Source organism: Pleurodeles waltl, chromosome 7, assembly GCF_031143425.1.
Source record: "Pleurodeles waltl isolate 20211129_DDA chromosome 7, aPleWal1.hap1.20221129, whole genome shotgun sequence".
Classification (NCBI taxonomy): Eukaryota; Metazoa; Chordata; class Amphibia; order Caudata; family Salamandridae; genus Pleurodeles; species Pleurodeles waltl.
This window is the reverse complement of record NC_090446.1, coordinates 889,548,957-889,567,248: the sequence shown is the minus strand read 5'-3', so window position 1 is coordinate 889,567,248 and position 18,292 is coordinate 889,548,957.

The following is an 18,292-nucleotide window of genomic DNA, read 5'->3' as shown; positions in this document are numbered from 1 at the left end:
TGGTCACCAATGTTAGAAATGGGGTCTTTGGTTGACAGTCAGGTTACCCCCTGTTCAAGCAAGGACCCTCACTCTAGTTAGGATAAAAGAGAATCACCCTCAGCTAACCCCTGCTTACCCCCTTGGTAGCTTGGCAGAGCAGTAGGCTTAACCTCAGAGTGCTGGGCGTAAAGTATTTGTACCAACACACACAGTAACTTAATGAAAACACTACAAAATGACACAACACCAGTTTAGAAAAATAGGAAATATTTATCTAGACAAAACAAGACCAAAACGACAAAAATCCAACATACACAAGTCAAGTTATGATTTTTAAAAGGTTTAAAATAAAAAGAGTCTTTAGGTAGTTGTAACAACACACTAGCGCTGCTAGCGTGTAAATGTACCTGGTTTGCGTCAAAAATAACCCCGCACGGGCGGTGTGCGTCGAAAATAACCCTGCACGGTTATATGCGTTGAAAACAGCTCGGCACGGCGAGGCGCGTCGAAAAAGCCAGCCACGCGACGGTCCGAAAGTCCCGCGGCGCTGGTTGCGATCTCTCAGCCTTCGTCAGCGATGCTGCGCGTCGTTTCTCCTGCTCCGGGCGTCGATTCTCCGGTCGCGTTTCCTGCGGCGTCGTTTCTCAGCTGCGGAGTCGGCGTCGCGTCGTTTTCTCAGCCGCGATCGGATTCGCGTCGATCTTTTCTCCGCACGGTGCTCGGTGCGTGTATTTTTGTCCTTAGGCTGCCAGCCTCTCCTTTCAGGGTCCCAGGAACTGGAAGGGCACCACAGAGCAGAGTAGGGGTCTCTCCAGAGACTCCAGGTGCTGGCAGGAAGAAGTCTTTGCTATCCCTGAGACTTCAATAACAGGAGGCAAGCTCTACATCAAGCCCTTGGAGATTTCTTCTTCAAGATGGAAGGCACACAAAGTCCAGTCTTTGCCCTCTTACTCTGGCAGAAGCAGCACTGCAGGAAAGCTCCACAAAGCACAGTCACAGGCAGGGCAGCACTTGTTCCTCAGCGATCAGCTCTTCTCCAGGCAGAGGTTCCCCTTGATTCCAGAAGTGTTTCTAAAGTTTGTAAGTTTGGGTGCCCTTCTTATACCCATTTTAGTCTTTGAAGTCACCTTTCTTCAAAGGGGACTCACACCTTCTTGTGAAATCCTGCCTTGCCCAGGCAAGGCCTCAGACACACACCAGGGGGCTGGAGACAGCATTGTCAGAGGCAGGCACAGTCCTTTCAGATGAGAGTGACCACTCCACCCCTCCCTCCTAGCAGAGATGGCTAATCAGGAAATGCAGATCACACCCCAGCTCCCTTTGTGTCACTGTCTGGTGTGAGGTGAAAAACAACCCAACTGTCAAACTGACCCAGACAGGGAATCCACAAACAAGGCAGAGTCACAGAATGGTTTAAGCAAGAAAATGCTCACTTTCTAAAAGTGGCATTTCCAAACGCACAATCTTAAAATCAACTTTACTAAAAGATGTATTTTTAAATTGTGAGTTCAGGGATCCCAAACTCCACATGTCCATCTACTCTCTAGGGGAATCTACACGTTAATCATATTTAAAGGTAGCCCCCATATTATCCTATGAGAGAGAGACAGACCTTGCAACAGTGAAAACGAAATTGGCAGTATTTCACTGTCAGGACATATAAACCACATTACTATATGTCCTACCTTATCCATACACTGCACCCTGCCCTTGGGGCTACCTAGGGCATACCTTAGGGGTGCCTTACATGTAAGGAAAGGGAAGGTTTAGGCCTGGCAAGTGGGTACACTTGCCAAGTCGACTTTACAGTGTAAAAATACACACACAGACACTGCAGTGGCAGGTCTGAGACATGATTACAGAGCTACTTATGTGGGTGGCACAACCAGTGCTGCAGGCCCACTAGTAGCATTTGATTTACAGGCCCTGGCACCTCTAGTGCCCCTTACTAGGGACTTACTGGTAAATCAAATATGCCAATCATGGATAAACCACTTACATACAATTTAAACAGGAGAGCATATGCACTTTAGCACTGGTTAGCAGTGGTAAAGTGCTCAGAGTTGAAAAGCCAACAGCAACATGTCAGAAAAATATAGGAGGCAGGAGGCAGGAGGCAAAAAAGTCTGGGGATGACCCTGCAAAAGCAAAAGTCCAACAGTGCAATATTCTGCTCTCTCTCAAGATGGCAGAACCCCTCCCTTGGTGTGTGGGGCTTGGTGAAGCAACCTAAAGGTGTAATTTCCTGAGGGCTATATGCACATGGGAAAACTGGTTTGGCTACTGTTTCACCTCTCTTTCCCAAATGCCAACCTGCCTACCATTTGCCTTTCTAAGGTGGCCTCACCTTTGAAGCTTGCCTTTTTTGACTCACACCCTGTTTAGCCTTCCTGCCAGGGAGAGGCAATACCTCTTCCAATAGCAGATGCTTTGTGTGTTTTCCTGAGAGTCATTCACATCTCCAGAGAGGAAGGCAGAAGTTTGTCTTGTGGCCAGAAACCGTAGCTGGTCACTGAAAAGCTTTGGACAACAGAGTGACAAATGTCTAAAGTTGCCATATACTGACAAGGTATATTAAATTCGACTTTTGGCATCAAGTAGGGTTGAATATGACAATTCTTTTGATACCTTGAAGCACCAGCTTTAGCAGCCCAATTCAGACGTTAGCGCAGCTGAGTTGTCAACATGTAACCCAGTACTTGCCAATGGAACTACTAGCCTTACTGCAATTAAAATATATATATATATATATATATATTTATATATATATATATATATATTTGAGAGTTTTTACTGTAAGAACACAGAAATACATGTTTCACTTTTTAATATAAGGCACCCTGCCTTAGTAGTCGATAAGCCTAGACTTTGTCAATATTTTGAATGGCAAGTTTGAGATAGCAGTTCGAGAACTCCCTTGCCTGCCAGCAATGGCAGGCTAGGAGCTGTGCTGTGCTTTGTCACAGTCGTGGTGACACCGTAAGTGCTGCAGTCTATGAAGGGCACTCTGACGTATATGAGCATCCTTGATAAAATATGCTAGTAACTTATACGTAGGTTAACTTACGCAAGTTGTTAGTGAACTAAACAGACATATAGGGCCTGATTACAACTTTGGAGGAGGTGTTAATCCGTCCCAAAAGTGACGGATATACCACCAGCCGTATTACAAGTCCATTATATCGTATGGAACTCGTAATACGGCAGGTGGTATATCCGTCACATTTGGGACGGATTAACACCTCCTCCAAAGCTGTAATCAGGCCCATAGTTTTTAAGGGTTGGAGAACTGGCACTGAGGTCTGTTTATCAGGCTTCAGTGCATCTTCCGAGTCAAAAAAACAGTAGCATGGATCAAACACCTTTCGGAGGTGATCATGCAAAAAAGGCATTTCTCTACAAAGCTTATATAAAGCCATGGTGGGGTCTTTGCAAGGTGAGCTCCTTCTAGCCAATTTAGTTTTTCTGGCCAACTACTCTATATGCTGTATCTTGTCCAGAGTTCTTCCTACACAGAGCAAATCACTGGCTACTGGTACTTGGAACTTTAGTGATGCAGCTTTGCATAGCCCATGATTACTAAGCGACTGCATTGAAGCCAGACATTCACAATTTACTACTAAGTGCTTTAAAATGCTGTACTTTGGGCATATTTAATGAACGTTATCATAGGTAACCACAAACCCGCAAACACGTGTCCAGAGATACGGCACTCGCTGCACCTACCCTAGGTGAAGAATTTTCTACAGCGATACGGCACTTGCTGCACCTACTTAGGGTGAATAATTTTTTGAAAAATTCTCTCTATTTATATTTAAATGACTGCATTTACCTTGATGCCTTGGGGCTATTTTCCGCTTGAATGCAAGGCAGTGTGCTCCCTTTTTCTTTTTGGATGTATAAATGACGGCTCCCGTGAGCCTCTTGCTGACGAGCACTGGCGATGCACCTGTGCGCCTACTGAGTGGTACAAAAACCTGTGAAGACGTTTGGCGGCATTTCAAGCGACCCCTTCAGTTACATATGCTCTCTGCTGATGAAGGCCGAAAGCCAGAAACACGTGTCCAAAGATACGGCACTCGCTGCACCTACCTTAGGTGAAGAACTTTCTACAGCGATACGGCACTTGCTGCACCTACTTAGGGTGAATAATTTTTGAAAAATTCTCGCTATTTATATTTAAATGACTGCATTTACCTTGATGCCTTGGGGCTATTTTCCGCTTGAATGCAAGGCAGTGTGCTCCCTTTTTCTTTTTGGATGTACAAACCCACATATATTTGATTTTCATTCTGTGATTTTTGCTTTGGGTCTGCATTAGTCCTGAGAGCATCTTTAAACATGCTGGAGTAATTGAAGAAATTTTGGCAACTCCACATTGCTGGGGGAAAACATCCTACGATGAGAGAGTATTTAGCAAGCATGGACATCTGCCTTCACTGTTATGTTTAGTTGCATTTACCACTATTTTCTTAGAGCTAAATGCATTCTCACGTTTATTTAGAATGTGAGGAGTCATTTTTGCATTAACAAAATAGTCCTCAATGCAGAATTACTCTTCTAGCATAACCTCACAGAATTCTTAGGTAAGCTTGTGTGATTATGCTACACGGAATTACGCAAGATAGGCCCACCCCTAGTCCAAATCTGTTTATATTTAGAGCCACCTATGAATATTGATAGTCAGTGAGAATCTGATTATCAGGAATGGGCTCCCAATCAATATAATCAGTAATTTAGAGAAGAACCTGTGATAGTCATTCAAAAACTCCACAGTTACTTAACCATATGGAACGATCGGTGAAAATTACTCTCTGTGTCAAAGTTAAAGGTACTAATATATTTTAGTATTTTCGTCTGTATTTCGACTGAGTTGAGCTTTAAAAGCATTGTATTCCTGTACCAATAGATACGATGCTTACCACGTAAACATGGAGGAATCATGTTTTCACGACAACACTGTGGAAATTAAAGCTTTAAAAATGTATGTAAAAAGTAAAGAATGTCTATTTCAATTCTTTAGATGCAGTTTTTTATATACTTGAAATTTTTAACAAATGTAAAAGTGAAACATTCTGTTTGAAATGTATCTGAGGAATTATTAATAATGTGTCAATATCAAAGTGTAACAACATGCAACTCATACAAATGTACGCCAGTAAATGAATATTAAGACACCACTTTTAAGCAGCATGCACCACATAACACCTTGTCACCCAGCCAGGATGGAATTACCGAGAGCGCATTGCTAATAAGCTTTGTAATTAGTGAGTACATGTGCATGCTGTGCAAATTCCACATACCTCATGCAAGTGAAATAATATCACACTTATAGGTTTACTCAGGGACATCTTAAGGATTTTGGGGGCCCGGTTCAGAACATCTTTGGATTCATGACCTAGTTTTAGCACTTTCTTGTCTTTTTTGGCCAGGTCACTTACAGCGCACTAGCCCACTCGTCCACATTTATGGATGTTGCATGAAATATAAAAACTACATTTGTCAGCAAAATGTCTGTAATAGACTCTCACACATCACCCACATTAAACATAAATTAAAGGAAAACTGTATTTAAACTAGGTCATCAGGGCAAGACTCTGCAGAAAAGACCTGGGTCTATCAGGGGACATCAGGAAAGGCTGGGGCCCTGGGCTAGAGTCAACTTGGCCCGTGCCTTAAAACATCTCTGGGTCTACTTGTATACTATTGCACTGTATATTCTAATACAGAATACCCAAACAAACTCACCAAAATATGAAATAAACTGAAAAAAAAAATATGTTTAAAGATCACAAAGTTTCAATAAGCACAATATCTAAATGCATATTGTAAGAAAGTACCATCTTTCTTGGCATGTTACCCCCATTTTTACCTGTATGTCAGTATGTTTTTGCCTGTCTCACTGGGATCCTGCTGGTTAGGATCCCAGTGCTCATAGTTTGTGGCCTAATGTGTGTGTGCTTGACTGTGTCACTGAGGCTCTGCTCATCAGAACCTCTGTGCTTATGCTCTCTCTGCTTTTAAATTTGTCACTGTAGGCTAGTGACTTCATTTACCAATTTCAATTGGCACACTTGATCCCCCTTATAAGTCCCTAGTATATGGTACCTAGGTACCCAGGGCATTGGGGTTCCAAGAGATCCTTATGGGCTGCAGCATTTCTTTTGCCACCCATAAGGAGCTCAGGCAAACCCTTTCACAGGACTGCCACTGAGGCCTGCGTGAAATAACGCACACGTTATTTCATAGCCATTTTCACTGCACTTAAGTAACTTATAAGTCACCTATATGTCTAACCTTCACTTGCTGAAGGTTAGATGCAAAGTTACTAAGTGTGAGGGCACCCTTGCACTAGCAAAAGTGCCTCCACATAGTTCAGGGCCATTTTCTGGGACTTTGTTAGTGTGGGGAAGCCATTACACGTGTGCACTACATATAGGTCAATACCTAAATGTAGCTTCACAATGGTAACTCCGAATATGGCCATGTAAGGTGTCTAAGATCATGAAATTGTCCCCCCATTCCAAATCTGGTATTGGGGAGCCAATTCCATGCATCCTCGGGGCTCCACCATGGACCCCCAGTACTGCCAAACCAGCTCTCTGAGGATTGCACTGCAGCTACAGCTGCTACCACCTCACAGGCAGGGTTCTGCCCTCCTGGGGTCTGAGCAGCTCAGTCCAAGGAAGGCAGAACAAAGCATTTCCTCTGAGAGCAGGGTGTTGCACCCTCTCCCTTTGGAAATAGGTGTTACAGGCTGGGGAGGGGTAGCCTCCCCCAGCCTCTGAAATGCTTTGAAGGGCACAGATGGGTCCAACAGGAATCCTCTGCAACTACTACTTCATCCTCTGACCTCAGATCAACCGCAGCCTGCTCCAGGAACTGCTATAGCAGCAACAAAGTATCCGCAAGGGATACTTTTCTTCTGCAACTCCAGCTCCAGCCAGCAACTGTAACAGTTTCCACGGTGTGCACACTCTGAGGACTCCCTGTCTTCATCCTGCACCAGAAGGACAGAAAAAATCTCCAGTGGGGTGAGAGAGTCACTCCCCTGCTCACGCAGACACCTTCCAAGTCGACGACCGGTACTCTTGTACTCCTCTCACAGCGATGAGCGTGCTCCTAGAAACATAGAGGGTGGACCCCATCGACACAAACTGTCCTGAGGTCCTGCTGACGCAATGTGGAGGAGGTAAGATCTTGCCTTCCCTGAAAGCACAGTACCCCTGTGCACTGCATCTTCTTCACCTCCTGAGGCCTCTGTGCACCCTTTGCAAAATTCCAAAATGCACAGCCTGGCCCAGGTCGCCAGCACTCTATCTTGTGATGATCAACTCACTGAGTTGACCTCCGGCGGCGTGGGACCCTTCTTTGTAGTGCTGCACCAACTGCGTTTTGCACCTCCTTTGTCCCCGTGTCCTGGGACTCCCGTGGGTGCTGTCTGGCATCCTGAGTGCTCTCTAAAGTGATGAGAGCCCCTCTTCCTTCTCACACAGAGTTGAGGCCCACAGATCCCTCCTGGGTCCATCCAGTGTCATTTTGATGCAAAACACACATTTGTTGTAACCAAGGCTTGTTGGTGACTTTCAAAACAAAATTATGTCTGCATCTATCTTCACGTTGTGGGACATCTTTTGCATCATGCAGGAACCCTCTGACATCTTCCTAGGGTGCATTCCTGCAGTCTCCGTCCAACTGGGGACTCTTCCTTTGCACCCTCTTCTGGGTTGGCAGGGGCTCCTGTCCTTCCTGGAACTTCTTTCAACTTCTGTACTTGGTCCCCTTCTTTTGCAGGTCTTCAGGTCCAGGAATACAGCAGTTGTTGTTTGCAGACTTGGTTGATTACTGCAATAATCCATATCATGAGGGGTAGTGTGTCCTAAGGAAACTTGCAGTACTTTACTCCTGCTTTTCTGGGCTCTGGGGTGGGGTAATTTACTTACTTTTACTGTATTCTTACTCTCCCAGCAATTCTGCACACACTACACTTGTCTAGGGGGAAATTCGTGATTCACATTCCACTTTCTTAGTATATGGTTTGTGTTGCCCCAGACCTATTTTCTCCCATTGCATTCCATAGCATTTCCTATTCTTTGCACTATCCTATGTCTACTTACTTGCCTTATTTTGGTGTCTAGTGTATATATATTGTGTATAATACTTACCTCCAGAAGGAGTATTGCCTCTAAGATATTTTTGGTACTGTGTCACCCAAATAAGCTACCTTTATTTTTGGTAACACTGAGTATTGTCTTTACTTGTGCATAAGTACTGTGTAACTATAAGTGAAATTGCATGAGCTTTGCATGTCTCCCAGTTCGACCTAAGCTGCTCCGCTATAGCTACCTCTATCATCCTAAGCTGCTAGAACACTACTACTTCACTAATAATGGATAACAGGACCTGGTATAAGGTTTAAGTACCCAAGTTACCCACTACAAAGCAGGCCAGCCTCCTACACGGATGGAAAAGAATACTGATTTTAAACCCAATAATTAGGCTTCTTTGTGGGCTTAAACGTGTATCATTTTATCAGGGGAAATTTAGAAATTCACATAAACAATACTGTCTGTTTTGCATTGAGTACCTATTACAAAGGAAACTGATTTACTTCAGTGTGTATGCTTTGACTGTACTAGAATTGTTTGTCCACATTGCTTTTTAGGATTTAAAGGCAATAAATATAATTTCTGATTCTAAAGGTAGGGAAATATTTTGAAATATGCGTATGCTTTAGAAAGGCAACAATCAAATATTACCGGGCATCTTGTGTAGTTTAACATGTGACATGACATAATCACATCATCACATCATCCTTTAGCCAGCCCTAGGCCCAGAAATTAAAAAAGCCCCTTGCTGTTCGACAAAACAAATGTAAAATGTTTGACAAATAAAAGAACAGTAATATTGCAGATTGCTTTCCCAGTGACCTTCTGGCATTTGTTTTTTTTAGCAAGAGCACCCACCAAATTCTGCAAACAACAAAAAACCTTGCTTAGGTCTCACTATTCCACATTATCTGGGTGAAGTCTGTCTGTTGTGTTTCTGTAGGACCAAACACAACTGTAATTCCTGTGCCACTTGGTATTGTATTTAGCATGTCATTAGGAAAATAATTATCCTCATTGGTTGTCACAAGTTAATTTGAAGGTTGAAGCGTGAGATACAGCTTTTGAAGGAATGAGAATTTGGTTGCCATTGATGTGGATAGTTGAGGATTAGCTTGAAATATTGTAAAATATTAGAAAGCTTTGGATGAGGAAATTAGGTGGTCCAACGCTGACAAAGCCATAAACATTTATGAAGCAGTTGATTTCCATGTGTTTGTGATCTGGTTTATTGAGAAGTTAAGTGTTTGTAGTCCAATGGAGCTGAGACTTAGGAAAGCTGAACTGTGACATGTTGGACATCATTGAATAAATGAGACTTGCTTCTGGTTGCCACAACGAATGATGATCTAGAGATTTTAGACTGTATTGTGTTAATGATAAGTTGCGCAAAAGTATGTTACCTCATCAGAAGCCTGTCAATTTAATGGAGAAGCCTTGGAAATGTCTGCACTAAATATCCGAAGCACTGATTCTTATAGATTATTTTTCCCGGTCAGTGATACAGTGTGTGAGAGAAGTGTCTATGTTGAAGACTCAAGATTTTCTGGAAACACTGTTTGACAAAAGGGGAAGTTGGACTTGTTGTTCACTGAATTTCCAACTGCAGCAGAGTAGTTTGCTGCACTCCAAGCTGTCCATCCCAGTTTGTTGTCAGAGTTTGGCCTGCCTGCTTCTTTTAGGGCCTGCCTCGTTGATTCGCCATAGCCTTCTTTGGCTGTAAAGTTTACCTCTCTCGTCCCCAAGCAATCAAACTCTGGGTGGGTTCTGCTTCACTTGGACTGTCCAGCCTGGTATTTGTAAGGCATGTCCAGGTTCTAAGAAGTATTCTTCTTTTCCTGTTGTCTTCACCTCCTGTTCGAATTCTCAATTTCTAAGATGGTGATTTTATCCCTGTCCTGTGCAATCTACCCTTCAAACGTGGTCATTAAACTCCTGCTTTGTATGGCCTTCTTCTCTGGTAAATCCATACTGGTTGATGCATCTCCCCATATATCTCTTTTCTCAGGTGTGTCATTCTAGAAATCACTGCTTACTCGTTCACCATTAACCCAGTTGCTGTAAATGTGGAAACATTGACCAGGCTGCTTTAACTTTAGCTAATGCTTTCTTATTTGCCAATGATAACGGTGGTTGTACAAGACTTACTGCTTCTGACACTGTTGTGTTTATTCTCAAATGCTTTTTGCATGTTATTGTAGAATATAGAATGTTTTATATGTAATAATTGCAGCAAGTACAGATGACTTTTTGGAACCTGCTGCATGCAGCATTGGGATGGATGTTATTGGTTTATCCCTAGTTATTCACTTGGAGAGGATGGACGTATTCTAGGCAGCTCTGAGGTACAATCCAAGATGGTGAGTGGGGCCAACATAACTGCTATATTCCCCAGTGCAGAGGATAGCAAGCATTTTGAGGTGCACCGGAGAGGAAAATATCTGCAGGATTAAGTGGTGTGGCAGTATGCATGTTGTTGAGTGCAGTGTATGACGAGTTCTTACGCGGGCATGCTACATGAGACTTCAGCTTACCTAAGCATGCCGATGCCTATGTGCCGCCATATTTCAGTACTAGTTGTTTGCGGTCCATAAGTTCAGGTGCGTGTATGCTATGTTTAGACTTCAGTGTACCTCAGCACACTGATGCCTATGTGCTGCCATATTTCGCAACCGGTTGCTGTGGTCCAGCTGTTAAAGCGGGTGCATGCTATGTTTAGACTTCAGTGTACCTCAGCACGCCGATGCATGTGTGCCGATATATTACCACCGCTAGTTGTTTGCAGTCTAGCTGTACAACGTGTTGTGAGTGCTTTGGATGTGCGCATACCTCAGCAGACCAGCGTAACGTTCTACCATCTTGTATTTAATTCAATTAGTGGCCCAGCTATTTAGTGACTATCAGCACGTTTTATTGCTTCAAGCTGTAATTTATAGGAATATGGGGACACTGGAATTTTGGACACCTATCAGTAATCTGGTATCTTGTGATGCACACTTTCATTATTATTTACCATTTTTGGTGGAAGTGGTGAGATACAGTACTGAGTTTGGAGTTCATATTTTCTTTTCAGAGTTTTGGCTAAAAAATATTGTATTGAGAACAGTGTATTTTTAAACGAGAGAACATCTGACAGACATCTATTAGCAGCACCGTTTACAGTGAACTTGATGGGGTTTTATACTGCAAAGCTTGTGTAACTTAATTATTTTATCCTTCTCTTAACTAATTTTGTCATTTATTGTGCAACATGTGTGCATCACATACTTTTTCTTTAACACCTCTACAACCATTTTTTACAAGTGTGGGAGATCCACCAATTAAGTGGAATATGTGGAAATTATATATTTGTTAACTATATTGATACGATTGAAGATGAAGAATTATCACAAAAAAGAAGAAAATTGTTCTACAATCTTTAGGTCCACAAGGCCTTGTTGTGTACAATGAGATGAAACAAACCCTGTGCTGCCAGTGAATCCAATGTTTTCCAAAACGCAATGGAAAATTTAGACAAATATTATTCCACTTCAGTTTGCATAGCAATTGGCAGACAATTTTCTCCGAATGAAGCAGAATAAACAGGACTTTATAGAGGAGTGTGTGTCTGTTCTAAAGAAATTAGCATTAACCTGAAGGTTTGGTACCTTGCATGATGAATAAATAAAAGACCAGGTCATCATGTATGTGTACAACAAACACGTGCAGGAAAGACTGTGGATTAATGGAGAAGCATCCCTCAGTGATGTAATTTCTGTGGTTAAGACTGGGATATCGAATGGTTGTGCCAAAGCAGCTGAGGTGAAATCCAGAGAAGAACACAAGGAAGTTGTTTGTAAATTGAAACAAAAGACAAAGAGGAAGTACAGGGACACGAGGAGAATAATAAGAATTAATCTAAACATCAAGAAAGGAAATACTATCAATATGGTAGTAAAGACCAGTTAGCCTTTAGTAGGAAGTGTCCAGCCCGTAACCAAAAATGTGGAGAGTGTGGTACCATTGAGCATTTCACTAAAGTGTGTAGGAAAAGTAAATTTAATAGAAATGTAGGTATGGTTAAAGGTGATTCTGAATCTGATTCAGACTCTCAATCAGAAAAATCTACAGATGACAGTTCTTTCAAAATAAATGAGTGTGTACTTGGAGGTATAGAATCCCCAGAAAATGAAATGTTCTTTCTAAACAGTCAAGGAACAAACCAGTTTTTAATATAAAGCTAGGTGGAGTAGAGATACTCACTGTAACTGATTCTGGGTAACCATATACCCTTATGAATAAGGAGGTGTGGAAAGAAACATATGTTGGTTTTGTTTTAAATTCCTTACGTCCATCAGATGTATGGTATGGAGATTGAGATATCGTAAGAGTGCAGTTACCCTTTAAAGTTAAGAAAGGCGATTCTAAGTTTTCTAAACCATGAAGGGTTGAAGACTTTTTACTAATTCTGCAAAGTTAGGTGACAGCAAGATTTGGAATATGGGTTGCTTTGTCAAAAGTAAGAACGGCAGTGGTGAGATTGAAGTTGACAAAAAGGACGTTGACGGACATGAGCACTATTGGTAGGAAGAGTTGTGCATGACTGAGAGTGTATCTGAATGTAACAGTGGAAAAACTGGGAGTCAAGAGGAGTTGAATGAGAATGGTGTTGTGAGAGAGTCTATATATGATGATGATGATGTTATACATCATGATGATGTTGCTAGTGAGGATGTTGTAGAAGGTGGAGCTCAAGAGGTTCAGTTAAATAGCAGGTCTGGAAAAGAAATCAAACGACTTGCACACTTAAAAGATTATTTACTTAAATTGTAATTGTATTTCTTGTTTTAAGTCATTTAACATTCCTTTGTGTTATTTCACTGTAAATTTAGGTTGACATTTTGCATTTATGGCTTTATTTTGTGTAAGAGGAAAGATGTGTTTAATGCTATTTGCACGTTGTTACAGAATGTTGCGTAATGTTTTTTTATGTAATAATTGCAGTGAGTACAGACACATTCCAATAGTGTCAGTTACTCGCTGGAAGCTGCAGAGGTCAGACGTGTTGGCCTTTACTTCTTCTGTACTTAAAATAAATACTTACCTCACTTACCTGGATTCTGGTGCCTGAACTTAACAGACACATTTAGCCTCCATCTGATGCTTGGCAACATTAAGCAAGAATTTTCAAGCTGCTAGTGGAGTATATGGAAGTTTATATTGTTTGTATCTCTTTTCAAGGCCTTTTGCACATTTCTCATGACACCATTGTATCCTGAAATGATATCATTGTTTTGGTTTCTGTTGCATGCATGTATTCGATTGGTGTGTATATCTACAATTCTATAAAAGCTCCTTGTATTGTGGGCCAGGGGACAAGGGTGTTTAGACCTATATGCTCACTGCTATGAGAGCAACCCCTCACTTTGCAGTGTGAGATCATTCTATGTTATTTGCTTAATGCATGTATTCAAACATTAAGAAGGCATTTAAGTCGATTTTTCTCAACATTGTCTAACTCCTCCAAAATTCAGTCATCACCCAACGGTGCTCTCCCTTATTCTCTCTCTTCCAAAGTTTGTATAGTTTAAGACTGGCTTTCTTAAGCTATATGTGGTGATGTGATTAAAACCTTTGATGTCATAAATATTTATATAAAATCTTAGAATGCTTGGGGAGACTTGATTGTGAATTTTCTATAGTAGACAGTTGCCCTGATGCTGCTGACAGCAGTCACTACACTATCCTTGTTTATCCCAAAGACCACAAAGCCCCAAAACGTTAATCTAAGTAACAAAATGGTTGGTGTTTCCTGTGGTGTAGCAAAGCTGCCGTCAGCCATAAATTGGTCACAATGCACCTCTCAAGCCCCTGGATCTAGTGCCACTGTACCCGCTAAATAATGATAGCCACACCCTATGGTGTATTCTATGTGAAACATTAGAATATGCTAACCCCAGTAATGTCAATCTTTCATAGATATTATCTTGTTGGGAATTAACCGATTTATTCTGCACTCCAGATCATTTCTGACTACAGCTGTTTTTCATCACCACTTTCATATTTAGTGACTTTGACCACCTGACTAAATGTTGCAAAGATCCCTCTTGTGGTTTTAAAGGGAGCCTTTTTGCAGAACTACAGCTATATAAAACAAGGGAGGCTGCTATAATCTGAGCAACCAATTGTTCCATCTCCCTCTTTTCAAATTAACGACTATGGTTACCCATACTGTCTGACTAGCAGACTGCAAGGGCCTCCTGCTGCACCTTAACCAGCACCAAGCACAGTCTGGGTGCCAATCAATAGGTTTCACAGAGTCAGAGACAGTATTTCTCAAGGCTCTCCAAGTCACTAGGCTCTCATTGTGAGGCACACCACCGCACAGATGGTGGATACATATTGACGGACCCAGATTTGCCAATTCCTTAAATAGGCAGTGACTGGGCCATCCACAATGAGTTAGAAACAAGAATTACCGACCTACGAACACAGGGTGGGATTTTAGTTTTGTGCAACCGAGGGGCAATAGAACCTGGCCACCGATTTTTGTCCCACGGTCATTGCCAAGGATTCTTGCAGTTTACTGAAAAATATCTTAGGGGGATTAGGCCCACAGCTGCTACTGTAATGTGATTTCCACCTCTCCTACTAATGAGGTACCGCATCTTAGCAGGTTAAAGACAGTTCTGGAACTTGTGGACAGGGCAGGTTGAGGTGTGCCAAGGAAGGAACGTATGTTACATCACTTTGTGAGAGTTACAACGCTTTGGGTGTGAGGTGTGCGTTATAGTTAATTAGATGTTTAAATATACTTATGTATGCGGGGTTCTCCGCCTTGATTGCGGAGTCTCCGGGTGTGGAGAACTCCGAAAACCATAAGTTTAGAGAGCCAAAATCTTAAAACTCCGCATGTAATTTCCAAATACCAAAAAGTCGTAAACTCACACAAAACCGTACGTTTACCATTGTGAATCAGTCCCGCAAACTGGTGGAAGAACTATGGCCCATATTTATACTTTTTGACCGCCGGCACTGGTTGGCGTCAAAAAATGTACCGCAGGCTAACGCCATTCCTACGCACCATGCAGGTGCCTTATTTAAGGATTGACATTAGCCGGCGCTTCGGGCTGGTCAGAGTTTAAAAAATGACTCAAACCAGGCAATGCCGGCGTAGGGGAAAATGGGTGTTGTGCATCAAAAAATGGGGGTTGTGCCTTAGCAAAGACAGGAGTCATGCCCCCTTGCCCAATGGCCATGTCCAGGGAACATCTGTCCCCTGGGCATGGCCATTGGGTACAGTGGCATGTAGGGGGCCCCCCATGCTACTTAAAAAAATAAAAATAAAATACTTACCTCAACTTACCTGTACTTACCTGGGATGGGTCCCCCCATAAGTTTAGAGAGCCAAAATGTTATAACTCTACTTACACAAAACCGTACGTTTACAATTGTGAATCAGTTCCGCAAACTGGCATGGAAGAACTATGGCCCATATTTATACTTTTTGACCACCAGCGCTGGTTTGCGTAAAAAAAATTACCGCAGGCTAACGCCATTCCTACACGCCATGCGGGCGCCTTATTTAAGGATTGACATTAGCCGGCGCTTCGGGCTGGTCAGAGTAAAAACAATTGACTCAAACCAGGCAGCGCCGGCGTACGGGAAAATGGGTGTTATGAGTCAAAAAATGGGGGTTGTGCCTTAGCAAAGACAGGAGTCATGCCCCCTTGCCCAATGGCCATGCCCAGGGAACATTTGTTCCCTGGGGATGGCCATTGGGTACAGTGGCATATAGGGGGCCCCCCTATGCCACTTTAAAAATTAAAAAAAAAATACTTACCTCAACTTACCTGTACTTACCTGGGATGGGTCCCCCCATCCATGGGTGTCCTCCTGGGGTGGGTGAGGGTGTCAGGGGGTGTCCCTGGGGGCAGGGAAGGGCACCTCTGCAGTGCTTTCATGGTCTGAGACCATGGAAGTGAGCCCACAGGTCCCTTAACACCTGCCCTCACCCAGGCGTTAAAAAACGGGGCACATCAGGCTGTGCGCCGTTTTTTAAGGCCTGCCCCTTCCTGTGCGTCAAAATGACGCAGGAGTATAAATAAGGCACACAGGCCTTAAAGTCATTTTTTGGACGGGAACGCCTACCTTGCATCTCATTAATGCGAGGCGTTTTTCCGCATCCAAAAAATTACACACACTGAGGTTTTTTAACGTCCGTGGGGTCAGCATCCTAGTTTAAATATGTGGCAAGGTTTGCGCCGAATGTGCGTCAAAAATTTTGACGCACATTCTGCGCATATGAGTGTTCACATTCCGGAATGTTTTATGTGCTTATAGTGCATGTGGCACAAACAAAGCTGACGCGAGCCTGTTCCTTTGAAGATCAGAGCCAGGTTGAGATGTGCCACTGGAAGGATGTGGGCAAACCAGGTCTGTATATGGAAATAATTTCCACTGAATTTAATTGTGATTGTTTTGCATACATTTCTTGTGAACAACTTTAAAACCTGACTGTACTGAAATACTCATCTGGACAACTAGCAATTCAGCGACTGTTTGTGTCCACCCAAGTACATAAACCAATGTTGTACTGGCTACACAGTCCCTATTACCAACATACTATGTCCCCCTTCTTCTTTCAGATGGCAAGTTAACGTGTTCGTTCATGTTCCAACTGCAGAGAACAGGTATAACACATAGGCTATAGTATCTAATCTCGCCAGGGCCGATGACAACAAGTCTTTTTTAATACAGTGCTTCATTCGCACTTCTTTCGTTTCTAAACATTGAAAATACGAAATGTTACCTTCACACAACATAGATGTACTCAGTTTACTGACTAGGAAAGGATGAAGGGGTATGTCGTTCTTACACGAGTGCACACTTAAAACCCGCAAATCACCACATTTCAAAGATATTAGTTTAACTCCGATATTTATCTTTCAGAGGTCCATGAAGTGAGCCCCATTGAGTTGGATAATGACCTGTAATTTTGGTGGATTTCAAATGCAAGTTTTAAGATCTGCATTAAAAAATAGGTCTGCATTAAAAAATATTGTATTGTTTTTATGTAAGAGTGCCTTGGTAAATACGGCCCTTTAATTATAGCGTTATTTCCTGGTAGGAAATGTTCTTTTCTTCCATCACCTTCTGCAATCTTGTACGGACAGGAACAAGAGCCTCTTGACTTAAGAACAAGACAGGAATAGCAACCAGAGCTTGCATTACTATGAATTAAATGTGTTTAGGGTAAGCTGAAAACATTTTATCCTACAAATTACTTAGTAAGGAATAGTTATTTTTCCGGCGCCAATTAGCCTGTCAAAAAGGAAGGAGGAAGAACATCTTTTATTTTTAATTCTACCTAAATAGCACTTTAATTAGAGCAGCAAAAGGATTGTGAAAAATAGATAAGCTAAGTACATACAGATAAAAAACGCACGAGAGAGTATTATAATATCAGATTCCATATCACACCTTTGTGAACAGGCACCATAACTATTTTTATGTAGAGGGTCACGTAGGCATCAATATTGCTCCCGAAATTTGATGTCATAATAAAGATTTTCAGTCCACTTGGGGAAGGAGAGTTGCTGGTTCTCCATATAGCCAGCAACATAGCCCCAACATATTGTGTGATAGTTTTTCTAAGTATGTGGTTCCTGGACACAAAAAGCAAGTGAAGGTGCACATACATAAATAGGAGAATGGTGGGCAGCCTGGGGGGTGGATCTCTCACGCATGCTCAACTTTGGTCTTGGTAACCGCACTCTGTCCTGGGCGCTGTCTCCTAAACAGGTCCATGCGAATGCTTGTGGCTCCAGATGTGCCACACATAAGAACCTGGGAGACATTCTAGGAGGAACACACAGAATTATGTCTGGCAACGTGTAGACCACCAGTGTGACATCTGAAAATGAGATATGTTCTTGATGAGAGGAGTCTGGGACAAAGTTCCCACTTTGTAGTCCCTCAGATTTTATACCCGGCGATGACATAATATCATGCAGCTACTCACACACAACAAGACCATTATAGACGGATAAATATACTGTCAACTACTGCCAGGTTTGAAACCAATCAATGGAATCAGGCATTGTTAAACTCAAACTACCGATGTACCCGTTCCATTCTCTCTGTACAATCCACTGCGGCACCCAGTCTAGGGTTCACAGATGCAATGGATGCATATATTCCATACTACGCGACAATCCTGG